Source organism: Calonectris borealis, unplaced genomic scaffold (assembly GCF_964195595.1).
Source record: "Calonectris borealis unplaced genomic scaffold, bCalBor7.hap1.2 HAP1_SCAFFOLD_73, whole genome shotgun sequence".
Classification (NCBI taxonomy): domain Eukaryota; kingdom Metazoa; phylum Chordata; class Aves; order Procellariiformes; family Procellariidae; genus Calonectris; species Calonectris borealis.
The window spans coordinates 589,823-606,986 of NW_027441475.1; the positions used below are offsets into that span (position 1 = coordinate 589,823).

General features: G+C 45.8%; 1 pseudogene; it reads right to left on the bottom strand.

Moving 5' to 3' along the window:
* Nucleotides 1-1,606: 1,606 nt before the first annotated feature.
* Nucleotides 1,607-6,224, bottom strand: LOC142076609 (E3 ubiquitin-protein ligase RBBP6-like; annotated as a pseudogene).
* Nucleotides 6,225-17,164: the final 10,940 nt, after the last annotated feature.

Genomic DNA, 17,164 nt, shown 5'->3' on the forward strand with positions numbered 1-17,164 from the left:
TTATATATCAGCTGTTGTATAAGTTATGCGTTATACAGCCTCTTTTAACAGGTGACAAGGAGTCATCTATTGAATTTCTGTAGAATACTTACACTTCCCAGCCTGGTCTGCCACCTGCTGAGCGAACTGGACTGGCTCTCATTGGATGACCTTTTGGAGTGGGGAGAGGAAAAAGAAAGAAATCCCATTCAGTTCCTCTGAAGGTAATTTTTTTAAAGAAATTCTGAAGTTACAGTTACTTACCAGTGTCGTGGTTTAACCTGGCAGGCAGCCAAATACCATGGAGCCGCTCACTCACTCCCCCCGCCCCCCCAGTGGGACGGGGAGAGAATCGGAAGGGTAAGAGTGAGAAACACTCGTGGGTTGAGATAAAGACAGTTTAATAGAACAGAAAAGGGAGAATAATGATAATAAATAATGATAGAATATACAAAATGAGTGATGCACAATGCAATTGCTCACCACCCGCGCTGACCGATAACCAAGTAGCGATCGGTACTTCCTGGATCACGCCTACCGTTCATATACTGAGCATGACGTCACATGGCATGGAATACCCCATTGGCCAGCTGGGCTGGCTGTCCTGATTATGTTCCCTCCCATCTTGTGTACCTAGCTCAGTCAGTAGGCACGGGAACTGTCCTTGGACTAGGAGGGCACTTAGCAACAACTGAAAACATCAGTGTGTTATCACCATTCTCCTCATACTAAATCCAAAACACAGCACTAGGAAGAAATTTAACCCTATCCCTGCCGAAACTAGGACACCAGTTGTGGGTATTGCTTGTCCTTGGGGGCCCAGAAGACTTGGTAATGCTGGTTGTCTTTGTACGGGAACCTGATAGACATCTCAAAAAACCATTAGTAGGCTTGAGTTCTGAAGGTTTTAACCAACTCTCCCGTGGAGAAGAATGTGGATTAAATGCCTAACTATCCGTTTGTTGCAGACCACAGTAAGTCACCAGAGTTGGCTATATCATTTTCTATGAGAGAAATGAATCCCACCTCTCCTTTGCCAGAGGGTAAATGTAAATTGCAGGCTCAGGGTAAAGTTCGTCTCCGAGTAACTACATTTTATAAATGGAAGAAGTCTATTTCCTACAAAACGAGATCCATGACAGAAACACAGAAGTGCTACCAAGTGCATTTTAAAACAGCCACTCCTGTCAGCACACAGCAGTATTTTCTTAGTTTATAGCAACAGGAAAACTTCAGTCTGTTTCACACATGGGATTTGATAAAAGTCAGAGGGGGCGGAAATCTCAGTCCAACAGCTACTTGTTAAATTTTGCAAGAAGCCTTTGAAACATAAACCAAAAGCAAAACGAGCTTTCAGAGAGAACGACTCCACTGCAAACACTACTGAAATGTTTTGCAGAAATACGGATTCTTAGCATACCACACGTTTAACCAACTTCCAGGGGCACGAACAGCAGGACCACCCTATTTTAATATTCAAAAGTATCCCAGATTCTATGGTTAAGCACAATGACAGTGCTTCCTGCCCCGTAATTACAGATGCTGGCCAACTTGGTTGCATAGCCACTCAGACATGCACGCATGGTTTCTCTCGCTCACTTTTTGGCCAGTCCAATTAATTCCATACTTACGCATTAATAGTTGGTATTGCGTATTTTCCAGTGTTTGTCAGCATAGCACCCTTTGTATTGAGGTCTTTCACCTCCATCATGAAACTCCTTGGAATTCCTGTGCTCTTTAATTCTGAGAACAGGCTCAACATTTTTGTCCTGTTAAGAAAAGAAATGCAGACGTATCTCCTTTTAAGACCCACACTTAAAACGACATTTCAATGATTATTTTAAGCAGCAAAGGCCTTTAATCCTCTCCTTTTACCCAGCATAAGGGTTGCTCGACTAAAATACTTATTTTCCTAAATGAATATAGCCAGGATGTTCCAAAGGCTTGAGCAGTGTTTTGAACTCATTCCATTCTTTGGCTTAAGTTCAGGTTCTTTAAGGGTGAAATATCCCTTAGCTCACCATCCCCTCAGAAAAGAGATACAAACCCGCTCCTCCTCCAAAGCGCAATTCAGAGCACAAATATTCAATAGATGGGGTCAACAGAAACATCTTGGTTTTACATGAAATACTAAAAACTGTGAACTGTCATTAAACAGAGTTAAAACCAGAAACATTTCCAGTAATATTGAAATATATAAAAATATGCATGAAAGTGCACAGAGCAAGATCTGTGGACATACTTAATGTCTATGACCTAGAAAAAAGAAAAGTTTACATTTATAATGCCAGGTTTCCCTTGGATTTTGAAGGGCTTTGCAACATTGCCCTATGAACCTCTGTCTTTCACCCCAAGAGAAACAATTCTTAATATGAGTATTCATGGATTTGTTACGTAACTGCCAAGGTAAAAAAATGAAAAGCTAAGGAACACCAGAAGTCCTCCACAGTCTTACCCCATTTGTTGGGCAGTTCTTTATACAGTCGCCAGGTTTTCCGCAACGAAAGCAAGCAGATGATGGTGGAGGTGGACCCCAGGGTTTCTGCATGTAACTAAAAGGGTTTGGGGCAAAGAAGAAAAAGGTATGCACGTGTCTCTCTCGTTAAAACAAACTTCTCTACAATTTTTCCATAATCTTCAAAGAACAGATTTGACATTATCATTTGACTTACTTGATTGGATCATATTCCTGGCAAGACTGTAGCATCATAGCTTTTATTTTATCTTCTTCGGAAGCATTGGCTTCAGCCAGATTGGCACTCTGTTTAACAGGTAATTATTTGACACATACATTAGAAACACATTTAAGCCCACACTGCCAAAGAGAACACCACTCACCCAACCCTGTAAAGAGCAGCACAACGCCAGCTGAGGTTGCATGAAAACAGCTGCTTATATGAAACAGAGTTGTCCAAAAGATGTTCTGGGGAGTCCTTACATCATCACAGGCTGTTTATGTGCCTGTTAACCTACTTGAAAAGAGCATTCCTGGCCACTCAAAACCTTAGGCTCTTCATGTTCCCCCCCACTAACTTCTTCATAGGAAGCAAGTTAACTACAATAAGCAAAACCTGCAGTTTTTTTCCAGTTGACCGTGTCCTTTTAACATACAAATTGTAATATAAATGTTATGCAGAACTGGATCTTCAAATTATTGAAGCCAGCTGATTTTTTTAAAGTAGTATTTGTTCAAATGTTTTTATTACACACTAGTACAGATACAAGCAGGGTCTAAGGGAGTGACTGTAAATGATTTGGACCCTCAAGCACCTATCATTCAGATCAACCACTCATGGTTTTGGTTTTAGATGCATTCATTCACAAAAGCAACCAACTTGTTTCAGCATTTTGTTAAAGGGCTGTTTCATATACACAGCTTTTTCTCAACTGTAACATAATCCAGATCGACATCTATGAAGTCATTTCCATTAACATTTACAGAAGACTTTACAGATACTTGACTAATTTGTTTGAACCCAAGCCGTTTACAAAACACATCCAAAACCCACAAGACATTACTAGGAATAGACCAAAATTCAAGATGGCATTTAATGCATAATAAAACAGAAAACTTTTTACAACACATTGCCTCCATGCTAAGCCAGTCTGCACTGAGGAGGTTAGAGTAAGGAACCATCTGGAGCTGCTTTATCCTATGTTCCTCTATTTTTCTGAAATACTTACATTTTCTCAAAAGCTTAAATGTGTACACCACTTGGACAGTTTTTCACATTTTAGAGTAAAACTTCACCTGAGTTTACAGAACCAAGGACATGTTTAGGGACAGCGCTAACAGAGACCAATTTCTCCTGGTGGCTACCTTCCAAACTATTTTTTTTTTTCTTACCAAATGTCCACAATTTAATTTCTGCAGTGAGAGAGGGAAGAAGTTACCAGTGGGAAGAGATTTTTCTTTCTGGGAAAGGAACTCCAGCCTTTATTTTCAGAAGAAAGGACTAGCTCCTCTGCATTAGGCCCTGCCTTCTCTAATCTTTGTAACTTTAAAGACTAGTAATTTAATTGGCTAGCACTACGCCTTTTCACAAAGTGCAATCCCTAGTGCTTTCCCAGACAAAGTTACATGTTGTTGAGCAAAAAATGCAAGCAGTTCCATAGCAAAACATGGCATTACAACAGTTTCAGAAGGTCACGTTTGCTAATATGCCACCCATACGCATCAGTATTTTCCTGTAAACAATTAGGTGCATTTACACAATTTACACAGTCTGCGATCAAACAAATTAGATTGTGTTGTCCACTGTATATATACTACAGTGTATGAAATTGTGCAGCATTCAAAGCATGGATCTATAACTGTAGCGCCTAGAAATTCAAAAATAGCCATGCAGTTGTCCGTGTTCCAGAAACGCTTCTATTTTGGCTCTTGCAAACCCCCCTGAAATGTCCGTCACTTACAGCCAATTAAATTCTTCTGTGAAAATTGTGTTACTTTCCAATGCAAAATGAACGAAAAGTATGAAAAACGGTAAACAGCTTCTGAAGTGCTTCTTCTTTGTGTCTTGAAGATGAGTAATACTGCAACATTACGTTGCGGCTGATAAGGTCCTCCCCCTTCTATCTTCCCAAACTGGCAACTACTCTTTACCAGGATAGTATCAAAATATACACACATTTTAAAGTTAAAAGAAATACTTTAAATTATTAAAAATTAAATTAAAGGTTTGTTCACATGACAACAGTTCTCCAGCTATAGATCACAGTATAAGATTTAAAAATACAAAGCAAACACTTTTTTTTAGGAATATATATGTACCTTAGTCAGCTGGGCCAGAGAAATAGATGCAGAAGAGTCATCAATCTGTTCACAAAAAATTAAACTCACATTCAAGTTCTACAATCAAAAACAGAGCAATAGTTAACCTCTACTGTAGTCTGACAGTCTGCACTATATCCTCCGAGTGTCACTGAAAGAGCCATTTCCAACCTAGTGTAGTTGGTATTTGTTCAAAACAAAGTCCAAACCTGTGACAGCTTAAGAGTGCCTATGTGGTTAAGGAGAAGAAGCTAAACTAACCAAACCCGCTGGAGATCAACTTATTGCTCCAGAATATCTCAGAGAGGGACCCTTGTCAAATGCTCACAGCTGCTTAAAAGTCGAAGGGGTAAGGAAGCTATCAATTTTCAGCTAAAAAGGATTTTTAAAAAATATTTATTTGAAAAGGAAGCATCACTACAGGAAACTTCTTTTCAGTGTGGTTTGTAAACTAATCAGCCAAGTATTTCCTTGTGTTACTTATTTCTGTTTTAGCAGCAGAACGACAGTGTCTTCAAACCTGAAGAAAAACGCTGCCCCTTTTCCAAATGTAAATTCAAAGTGGCAGTATCCTAAAGAAAAGCTTAGCCTTTGGGAAATTAAAGCAGCATCCAGCCCTGAAGTCACCCAGATCCAAAAACGTACTGCAGGCGGAGGTTAAGAAAAATGACAGGGATTTTACCCTTTACAAATGCACCAGGCTCTAACCTTGTGCCAAAATTTGTACACTGGGTTTTACGTATTTTCATTTGCAGACAAACTATTAAACTAAACTGCTTCATCTGATAAAGCGGAAAGGTCAAATGTAGAACTTTAGAATACCACTTTGTGTAGCAACGATATTTAAATTCACAGCAATCTATTAAAGACAGTTATGCACTCAGTTATGCACTCAAACAATATCGCTTCAATTATACAGTTTCAGGAACAAATACCCAAGTCTTTAAGGACATGAAAAGGAAGCATTTAGCTGCACAGAACTGTCCTCAAAACGTGTGGGACATGTTGGTTTTGGTATTTGTTTGAACCCCCAAGTCAAAAGTAAGAAACAGTACCATGTTTAACAATAATGGTTTCTCAGTGGTTTTTGATAACATTTTCAAAAACCATGTTCAGTTGTGCAAACCTTGAACCTACGTGATCTAAAAACGATTGTACATTATCTGTACAACACAAAGTCGTTCAGGAAATAGTCTAGCATATCCAGTATGAAATACAATGCATTACTAGGCACAAACACCAATATTCACATTAGATAGAACTGTGCAAATGATGGCATTACTCCGTTTCTACTATGCTGAATCAAATACATTGTATTTACAACATATACTATGTTTTACTGGAAAAGCTATTAAGTTAATGTTTGGAAAATTAATCCAAGGCTACCTTAAGTGCAGCGTGCAGCAAAAAGTGTGAGATTGTGTTTTTACATACTGCTTTTGATGTTCCACTTACTGGCTCAGTTTGACTTCTAGAAGAAGAAATAAAGGTGATCAGAACTTCAAATACAGCACTTGTACCAAAAACATAAAGCACTGAAAACAGATTATAAAACCTGAACATCAAAACTTTATGTTCTGATAGTCGAGTGAATCTGGAAATTTACTCATATACATAAACCGTTGTCTCTTGGTACATTCAGTGCAACTAAAAAAACCCCCCAGAATCCCATTTCTACTTTGTCACAAATTACTCTAAGGCTTACAGATATAGAACACGACCGTGCAAGGGGAAGTCCTCAGATAGTTTGTCTCTGCTACATAAGTATCAAAACCAGGAAGTCTGTACTACAGTTTTGTGTTCATAAATAATCAACCATCAAAATACGAAGGTAACTTTAGCCAATCTGTGTATCGCTAGTATTACAAATAGGTACCAGATGGAGTCCTTTAGTTTCTAAGAAAGAACAGTGATAGTCTAGACACTTCCAAAGTGTCTTAAGTGAAAAGTGTACTTAAGTGAAAAAAATCAGTCATCTGACAAATGACAACAATGTCAGCAGCATCGTCTTTAGAACAGTGTTTCTCTGTGGAAGCCCAAGCACTGTGTTCAGATATCTTAGCCATGAAAGTGCCAAACCACTAAATGTGTTACATATGCTATATGGACTAAAAACAGTAGTAGAAATGTCACCTGAAAGCAGGTCCTAGGCCTTTGTGCGATTTAGGAGACCTGTGACAAAAAAAAAAGGTCTTGGTTGCCAGAATTTGCTTCAAGATAATCTTGAAAATGCTACGATATTTTAGGAAATATTTATTAAATTTGAAAACTTGCTGAGATTCCACATACTCATTGATCTGTATCTGCACGCTACTCATCATGAATCAGCCATGCAACCATTGATGTCGTTAACAAACAATTCACACATCATCCAAAGTGTCCCATGAGCAGAGGCAATTCAAAGGCTGCTGTGCAACTGGTGTACAAATAGAAAGGCGCACGCTCCCTGCCACTGCTAGAACACCACCAGGCTCGCAACGACAGCCACGTACCTCCTGAAGTTGAGGAAGGACAAGGACATCCTTTAGATTACCACAGCATGGATTCTTCATACATTTACCTTCAAGAGCGTACTAAAAGGAGAGTAACGCATTTTTGAAGGCCTCTCCACCATTACAGCATACATTCATCATTCCCAAACATCCACCACTCTTACCAGTTGTTTCTGCAATGTTCACAGCTGAAAGACTAGAAAGCTAATCTGCCTGGTTAATTTTCAGCGCTAGAACAGCAGTGCCGTTCCTTCCTTATCCCCTTATACATACAGGTATGTATCTGACCTTTGATGCTAGCCGCATCTATCCTCTCATTTTAGGGCAGCATTACAATACCAGGAGAGGGTGCCCGAAACAGAGGATGCACTGACAAGACAGCACTAAGCAGACGTGTTTAAATTAACCCCCAAAACAAGGCCACGTTTATAAGCACAGTGCTGCGGTGTCCAGAATTACTAGAGGGTGCCTGAAAACACTGCAACAACTACTGCAGGAATACGCCCAAAGTTGAGATGCAGAGCCACATAAATTCAGGGTTTTTTGCTTGCAGATGCCTCGTGGGTACCGGGAGGCTGCTGTACTCTTTGTTCGAGACACGGTGTAACTCATCCGTCTACTTGATTTATTGAGAACCAACATTAGAAAGACATGGCAAAACCACAAGCTAATAATATCTACTAATTGTGGTGGAGAGACCTATCTTTAAGGCGGCTGGAAAACATGACCGTTCAAACAATGCTAATGTAGCTGATATAGAACTGGACTGTATGAATACATAAATGACAGCAGTAATCCTCTAGTCAGCACTGCATTGGAATAGCTGTAATTTTAATCAATACACCTGATTCTCTGTCCTCCGTAAATCTTAGGAATACAGAACCAAAACCCGGAGCACAGATACCAGCTTAGGGTAAAAACAGACGTAGCAAGATAACTAGTAACATTTGGTAATGTGCTAAACTGCTTACTGAGTTTCAAGTTTGGAAAGGATTAACTATTCCTTCATCGTACTTGCACAAAAGGCAATACACTTTAGGATACTGTTCTTTTTCTCTTGCCTGAAACGGACATTGTCTTGAGGAAACGCATAGGAATCGCTTACGAATGGAACTTCTTGTTTGCATCGTTCGCCAACTGGTAAACCTTGGTCTTTCCTCTATAGCTAGTATGCAAAAAACCCAGATTTGGGGCGTAAGAATACCTGCCATATCCCCCCCAAATGCCAGAAATAGTCAAACACTGAGAATCAGGCTCTTCTGAGACGGGAACAAAGTATGCGTTTACGCTACAATGCGTATCTGTCTTTACTATAAAAGCCATAAAAGCCAACACATATAATAAGGAATCTCTGCACGTCGAGGAAACAGGATCTACAACTTGGGTCTCAGAACAATCAACCCCAAGAACAAACCCAATAGAATAATCTTAAAAGTTACCATGGTTGGAGTTCGAACCCCATGACCCAGCAGGCCTAAAAATGTAAGTCCACTTTCGGACAGACACATTAAAATCTACCCCATGCCAACAAAAATTAACAGCAGCTTTAACAAGAAAGAACGCCTCTGTAAACTAATATCCATAAAAAAAGTTAACACACTGAAACCCCTAACAAAGAATACAGTGCTTTATGGATACTTACATAACATCGGTTTTGCCGGTAGCTTTAACTCCTCCGACAGGGATTCTTCTAACAATTACCGATGAGTTCTTAGGAATCAGGGCATTCTCATCTGTGTATTCTGAAAACAACATAAATACAGAGAAAAACATCAGTCAATTCGTAAGAATGCATGCTCATATGTAATTACGTAGCACTTCGCAGAATCCCTTTACAGATACAAAAGCAAAATTTTATATGTAACATCACGCTTTCATCGTCTCAACACACTAACAGTATATTTCAAGAAATCTTGGGGTTTGAGAATCAAACACAAGCAGCAAAATCTTTTTCCTTTTTTTAGAACAGTTTGAATGCCAACAGCAAAATGGACTCAAAGGTCACTAAAGGAGAGTCTGCTAATGCACGAGGTTCTTTCCTGACCTAGCTTAAAGTTGCTTTTGCTTCCGTTAGGCTACAAAACCCATAGATCTTTGGAGAAAAACAAACCACAGCAAAGTCTCACCTGCCTAAACCAGATTCTAAAGTCTGACTAGCTTGCCCTGCCACCAAACAGGCACTTAGCTAAAGCACGAGAACTCTGCGCCATTGCTTTCATAGCTGTTAACTAAAAACCAGTCACCTGTGCTGGCAGTGCTCAAGCCTGACAGAACACAGAAGAGAGCCGGCCGCCTCTGCCTGTTTCTTGGAGCTTAATCCATCAACAACCACACTTCTCAGCTGCTCAGGGCTTTACGTTTAAATGGAAACAGAACTGGCAGTGCTAGAATTTGGATCACAGACATTTTGGGGTTTTTTTGAGCTTGCTTTCACAAGTAGGGCAGAATTGGCTCAAACTCAAGTGGTATCTCCCCTCGTAAGCTAATCATCTAGTTTGAATTAACCAAAGGGACGTGAATTCGTTCGATCGATTCCCTTTTTGCAGAGCAGAGAGGCCCAAACGAAATTACTTAGGAAGACAGCCTTGAAAAGCCTTTCAGGAACAGCGTGTGCCTGAAGCTCTCCATGCTTTGCCTTGGCTTACACCCTGTTAGTCTTCTGAAGAGGAGGAAAGCCTTCTGACCTTTTACATAAGGCCCAAACAAAAAAAAACAACTACCTGAGACACTTGGACTGAGTAAGCTTAAAATGCAAAGATCTCTCCATGAGAATGCTTTTTCTATTGTACTTACACAAGCTGGATAGGACTGAATATTTTAAAGCACTATCAGCAGGCATCCCCTGTAATCTGCCTACAGTTTTAAATATTCAAAGCCCTTACCTTTGCAGAGCGAATCAGAACAATGGTCTGAAAACCAAAGATACTGTATACCTCGTCAAGCCCTGTCAGGTGGCATCCCTAAGACCCCTAATGTTGTGCTGTTAAGGCTCTTCACAGACACTCTCCTGAAAATAGTTTAAGTATCTGTAGACAAACAGCAAGCTTTAGGTCCAACCACTTTAAAGGCTAGGGCTGAAGTTACAGTTACCGCAGTGTACATACTACTCTCTTTAAGTTTTAACACATGAAACAGGAAGAAGAAAAAAAACGCTAGTACACATTTTAAAGAAAAGCCTGTTGTAAGAGTGTCACAGAACCACAGGGGGAAAAAAAAAAAAAGAAATGTAATGTTTAAGGAATGAAAACACTTTACAAGTCTTTTTATTTCTGAAAAGTCACATCCCAAAGTCTTTAATCACATTCAAACTTATCGAGATGGCAGATTACCAAACTGAAATATCCTACTAAGTAATACGAAACCATTATCATCTCTAAGAATCAAGCACCATTTGTTAGATTTAAAAGAATTTATGATGTCTCTAAGAACATTTCTTACGTATATCCACCATAAACGTTCTGCCATAAAACTTCAGTACTGCCCTGATACGGTTAACATGTAGCACAGGAAAAAAAACCACCCTTAGAAACGAATGATGAAATGATGCTCAATAGCATCTGAATGACCATGTCTTTGGTGTGGAAAAGAAGTTATATTAACAAGAAATTCCAAAGTATAATTTAGATACGGAGAACACTCGTGCGCAAGACGGCTTTCAAGGGTCTGCACAGATTTTAACTCACAGATACGCTCCTGATCCAAAATGTTGCTAGTGGGCAGTTTCTGCAACAGCCGCAAAACCCATTTTCCAATGCAGTGGAGTAAAACAAGTTGAAGTCAAAATTAAGTCACGAAATTCACCAAATCCAGGTGGTTTCTTTTCTTCAAATTAGCCATCTCTTTTATTTCTATCACTTTCAGCTTTCTCCACCACATTTCAAAGAAATCTGGCAAGTTGGTTATTACAAGATATGCTCCCACATTTCCTTCTCATTTTACCTAGAAGAATTCCAGGAAACCAAAGCTTTTGTAAGCGCCGTATGTCACACATCAACCACGTACTCTTCCACGCCTAGCTCCATGTCTACAACACAGATCTGAAGGTAGTTGTCAGAACAGCAACTACAGAAGAACAGCTCTGTGAGGCCCCCAACACAAGTCACAGCTACCGATGGTGGCCGAATCGCATTATGGCTTCCCACCCCACTTAATGCCCAGCGCCGCTTGCCCTCCCGGTCCTGCCGCATGCTGGCGGCATGGGCCCCAGCCTGACTCACGCTACGTGGGGATGACCCACAAAGAGCAGAGCGCGGCTCCCACAGGCCACGGCCGACGCAGGGTGGTCTGCGACGCCGCCAGCCGGGCGGTGCCCGAGGCCCCGCGCCCGCCGCCCCCGCGCACCTTCTTTGGTCTGGGCGTTGGTGATCTGCAGGTCGCAGCTGGCCGCCTTCAGCTCCTCGCGGCCCATGATCTGGTGCTTGAGGTCACACCGGGAGATGTGGAGGCCGTTGAAGGTGACCATGTCATGGTTCAGCTTGGAGGCGAACTTGTAGTTGGGGCCAGGAGGTGCCTGCTCCGTGATGGCGTCTACCGCGGCAGACAGCGTCGCGGCCGCTGTGCCAGGTGAGGGCCCGCGGCGGTTCCTCCTCCACCGAGGAGGCCAGGGCAAGCAGCGCGGGCTGAGCTCGAGCGGGCCGGCGGCGCTCAGAGGCTGCGGCGCTCCGCCATGGCCTTCCTGGCCGACAACCGCACGGGCCGCTGCGAGCGTGTCACTGTGCACACGCAACGGCACACTGCACCCACCCCCCGCGCCTCATGTGACCCAGCGCATTATGACAAAAGGCCCGCGTCACGTGGGCGTGGCGGCCCCGCGCTCTTCATCCTAACACCAAGCGCCCCCGAGGGGAGGGGGGGCCCGTCAGCCCCGGGCCTGTCACCACCCCGGGCCGCTGGTCTCCCTGCTGTCCCCTGGCCTGTCACCACCCGGTGTCCTGCCACCCCCCAGGCCTGTCACTGCCTGGTGTCCCTCCTGTCACCCCCCAGGCCTGTCCCTGCCCAGTGTCCCTCCTGTCACCCCCCTAGGCTGTCACCACCTGATGTCCCTCCTGTCACCCCCCAGGCCTGTCACTGCCCGGTGTCCCTCCTGTCACCTCCCGGGCCCATCACCGCCTGGTGTCCTGTCACCCCCCAGGCTGTCACCACCTGGTGTCCCTCCTGTCACCCCCCAGGCGGTCACCACCTGGTGTCCCCTCCTGTCAGCAGCCAGCCAGGGCAAGACAGCCTGGGGCAGATGCAGCGGGCTTGGCCGTGTGGCGCTCGGCTGCCCGCGGTGCAGGGCCGGCAAAGGGAGGGGACATCTCAGGGTGCTTGAGTGTATCTTGTGGCATTCATGGAAAGTTCAGTCAAAGAAGCCAATGACCATTTATGTTTATGGCCACAGACCAGTCCCCTGCCCCCATTTTTTAACTCCTCCCTCTCTGCCTTTAGCCCATCACTATTTTTTGCTTTCTCTTTCTCTGTCTCTCTCCCTGTCTGTAGTTTCTAATTCCTCCCTGTCTGTCCTATAGCCTGCTGCTATTTTTTCCTTTCTCTCCATCTCTTTCTCCTGCTCCCTCTCCTTCTCTTTTTTCTATCGCCGTGTCCTGCTTCCTGGCCTTATCTTAATGTTAGGGTTAGGGGCTAGGGTTAGGGTTAGGCTTAGGGTATCGTTAGGGTTAGGGTTAGGGTCGGGGTTAGGATTATGGTTCGGGTTTAGGCTTAGGGATAGGCTTAGGGTTTCGTTTTAGGGTTAGGCTTAGGGCTTAGGGCTTAGAAGTAAAACTGTCCCAAGCACTTACGCCTCCATCAAGGACCACATGCTCTGAGGCTTGTGATGACTGTTGGATGGCTTTCCCGCCCCCCGATGGAAACACCTCTCAGTTCTCTGTGCTCACACCAGGGAAGGAAAGGCAATACACCCCCATATCTAAAGGCATGGCACTCCAAGCAAAGGTAACGTTTCGTTTCTTTAGATGAACTGCCTGGCCAGTTACAACACCTGCTTATACTGACTTCATCCACCCTTACCCGCAAAACATTGTGACAGGCTGAGTCAGCGTGGAGAGTCAGGTGAACTTTGACGCACACACTGCTACCATAGGACTGGATTTTTAACCTATTTACATTTATCCGTCGCTTTGAAGCTGCCCAAGGGTCAGCATGCCCTTGCTACTGGAGGTTCTTGCTCTGTGCAGGCACTAAGGAAGACATTTCTGGTGACAGATTATTTCTAACGGGTAAAGCACAGCAGAACACACTGTTCATGAGCTGCTGAGAATCGTCCCCCAGGCATAGCAGGAACAACGGCAAAGCTTGTATATTTAAGATGCATTTGAGTTACCTTACCATTAAAATACACCACCACCAGACAGTGCTCTAGACGGAAGGCTGACATCAGTGTACAAGGACAGTCCCTTCTGGACATCTCGCTCCTGGGTAGAAATCCTAGAGACTTCCTTTAAGGACAGAAATCCAAAGAGCTACAATAAGCCTTTTAAATTCAGCACAGCAAACAAAAAGCAAACAAACAAAAAATGACAGGAAACCCCTGAGGCACTGATGAGGAACACAAGGTCTCCCCTTGAGTCCACTACCCCTCACAAGACTTACTCAAAATTACTCAGTTGCTTACTCAAAAGCAATAACCAACAAGCCATGTACCCTTGGGGAAGCCCTTGTCCTTCTGTGCCGCTGGTGGCATCCCACCATTTCTTTGGGAGTCCACACAAATTCAGAAGTACACTTAGTCCTCCGGCAGTCATGACCTATGGACCCGAACTCCTCCCACACCCCAGAAGTGGCTGTCGGTCGTCTGGCAGTCATTCTCCACAAACTGCAAGCCCTCCATACCTAACCACCTCCCTAGTGACTCAGTGGAAATGAGCTGGACCACAACAGAAGTGACACTGCCCGGCCCGATCACACAGATTAGACCACAAACGGTGGTTACAAGACAGAAAATGCAACACAAACCACAAGGACAGCAAAAAAACAAGCAGAAGACACATCACACAAAAACCAAAGACCCCTATCCAAACCCTAAAAACGCAAACAAGCTACAAAAGGACTTTCCAAAAAAAAGACCACCCAGAACACAACATAAGGCAAAACCAACCTAACCCCAGGAACCCAGCGCTTGCAAGCCCAGATCCTGACCATAACAATAACATGCTTTAATCCTAAGTCGCGTAAACTCCCATAACCCTCAAACCCCATAACCCTAGCACGCTGGAACCCTAGCGCCCCATATCCCTAGCACATTGTAGCCCCAAGATATCAAAACATTGAACACAAACTCCCTGGAGGTCTCTCTCTTCAGGTGGCCCCAGATCTCAGACACCACAACTCTGAAGTGGGGGTGCCCACCGTGCCCAAGTGGAAGATCCACCAGGACAGCACCAGCATCCATCTTCACATCATCCGTCACGCCCTGAAAAAGTGCCCAGGCTGGACACTCCTGGGGAGAAAGGCGGAGGCACTCGGAGACTTTGAACCGGCCAGCCATGGCCACAGGGCTTCAGCTCATCATGTCTGTGTCAGAGCCACCAGGCAGGTGACCCCGTCCCCCCTGCAAAGACCCCTTGGGGTAGCCGTACCCAGCACCAGCTGGCTGGATACGGCCTTTGCTCTATGGGGAGGTGCTCCCTGGGAGCAGGGTCTCCCACGGGGGAACTCACAGCTCACCTGGGCTGCTCTGCGGCCACCGGACGCCTTTGCTGTCAGGTGGCTCTCAGCACCTCTCTGCCAACGGCTGTCACCTCCCTGCAGGACGCTCTCCAGCGCACGGTCCGTCTCCACTGGGTCTCCCTGGGGACAAAGATCGGAAGGGAGGGATGGGGTTTGCTCTGTCCCCATTCCCAGGGTGCTTCAGGAGAGACCTGCCACCCCCAAATGAGCTGTCTGACGTGGACACCACAGACGAGCTGCAGACGTGGGTCAGCACGGTGGCGGGGAGTGGGCAAGATGTCCTGCGGAGCCCCCGGCGCTGGCGGAAAGCAGAGCTGGAGACAACGGGGAGAAGCCCCAGGCAGCCGGCAGCTGGCGGTGGGGCCCGGCAGGGAGCAGCGCCCGCAGAAATGCCCGGCTCCTGGAGCCTCGGCCCCAGGGCTGCAGCCTCGGCACCTCCTGGGGCTTCGCTGGGAAAAACCAGGCAGGGGTGACCCTGACAGCCCGCACACGTACCTGGCCCCGGGATCTGGCAGCCTGTCCCTGTGCCCATCGCTGCCACGGGATCCAGGAAGCAGCGCCCCAGCCCTGGCGTGGCCCTGAGCCGCCTCTCAGGCCAGGCAGCAGGAAGCCGCGCCCCATGGCATGCTGGGAGCTGTAGGCCCGGGGCACGGGCTGCCGGGCAGCCATGTTGGTTCCCGGGGCATGCCGGGAGCTGTAGGCCTGGGGCACGGGGCTGCTGGGCAGCCATGTTGGTCTTGGGAGGTGCGGGCTCTGCTCCAGCTGCGGCCCAGCTGAGGTGAGGACAGGCACGCAGGTGGAGCTACCGAAGAGGAAGGGAGGAGAGCACAGACGGACAGAGAAAGAAGTGCTTGAACTGTAACATTTGCCTGGCAGTGCAGAGAGCGGGAGCTGCGGTGAGTCCCAGCCCCTCGGGGCCGTGTCACCCCTCTTCTGCATCGCAGTCCCTCCCAGCCCCCCCCTCCCATTTCCCTCTGTGTCATTTTTTTCACTTCCCCATACCTCTCTTCTTCTGTTGCTGTGTTCTGCTCCCCGTCCTCTCTTCTCCAAGTCCCTTTTTCCCTGTCGCTCTACCTGCCCCTGTCTTTTTCTTGCTGCCCCTCCCTCCTGCTCCCTCTCCCTCTTTTTGCCTTCCTCTGTCTCTGCCCTGCAGCACATTGCTGTTGTTTCTTCTCTGTCTCTTTGTCCTGGTCTGCATCCCGCTCTGTTTTTCACAGTCTCTCTGGCCTGTTCCCTGTCCTGCTTTGTCTCTCTCTGCCTGTATGTCCCGCTCCCTGTCCTTGTCTTCCCTTCTCCCTCCTTCTGCTTCTCTCTCTCTCTGCCTCCCCCCCCGCCCTGCTCACTGTCACTGCGGTTTTCCATGCTGTATCCCACTGTCCCTGTCCTTCTTCCTGTTCATCTCTCTTCTGTCTCTCTCTGCTGCTCCCTGACCCTTCCCCTCCCCGCTTCCTCCATCTCTCTGCAGGGCTCCTGAGACCTCTCTTTCTTTCCCCATCCCTCTGTGCTGCTCACTGTCCCTGTTTCTCTCTTTCTCTTCGTTGTTATTCTGGTCTGTCACTCTGTCCTTCTCCCTGCCCCTATTCCTTTTTCCTCCCTCTCCTTTCTTCTGCCCACCGCAGGTTTTCTTGCGATCTCTATCCTGCCCCTAGCCCTTAGTTCTCTCTCTCTTCCTGCCTCCGTCTCCCTCTTTCTGCCTCTCTTCCTCTTTTCCTGCTGCTTCTTTCTCCATCTTTGTCCAGATCCCTGTCCTCTTTTTTCTCTTGCTGTCCTTTTGTCCTTTTTCTCTTTTCTCTCTTTCTCTCTGTCCCATTCCCTGCCCCACCCTTTCTCACTAAACCCCGCTCTCCAGCTGGCTGTGCCTTCTTTCCTCTCTCTCTCGCTCTCTAGTTCTCCTTTCTTCGTCTCTCTGTCCCACTGCCCATCACAGCTGGTTTTGTCCTCCAGTGGTGTCCTGCCCCCTCTTCCTTTTTTCTCTCGCTGTCATTCTGGCCTCTTCTTTTAAATTCCTCCATCTCGGTCCTGCACCCGTCACTGTTTTTTTCCTCTCCTGTCCCTTTGTCTTGCTCCCTGTTCCCCGTTCCTGTCTCTCCTTCCCTTTGTTCTGCCGCCCATCTCTGTTCCCCTTCTTGCTCCATCTCTCTGCCCTGCTCCCTGGCCCTCTAAGTCTCTCTCTGCTTCTCTCTCCCGCTCCCTGGCTCTCCCCCACCCTATTTTTCTGTCCTACTCCCTTTTCAGGTTCCCCCCGCCCTCACTT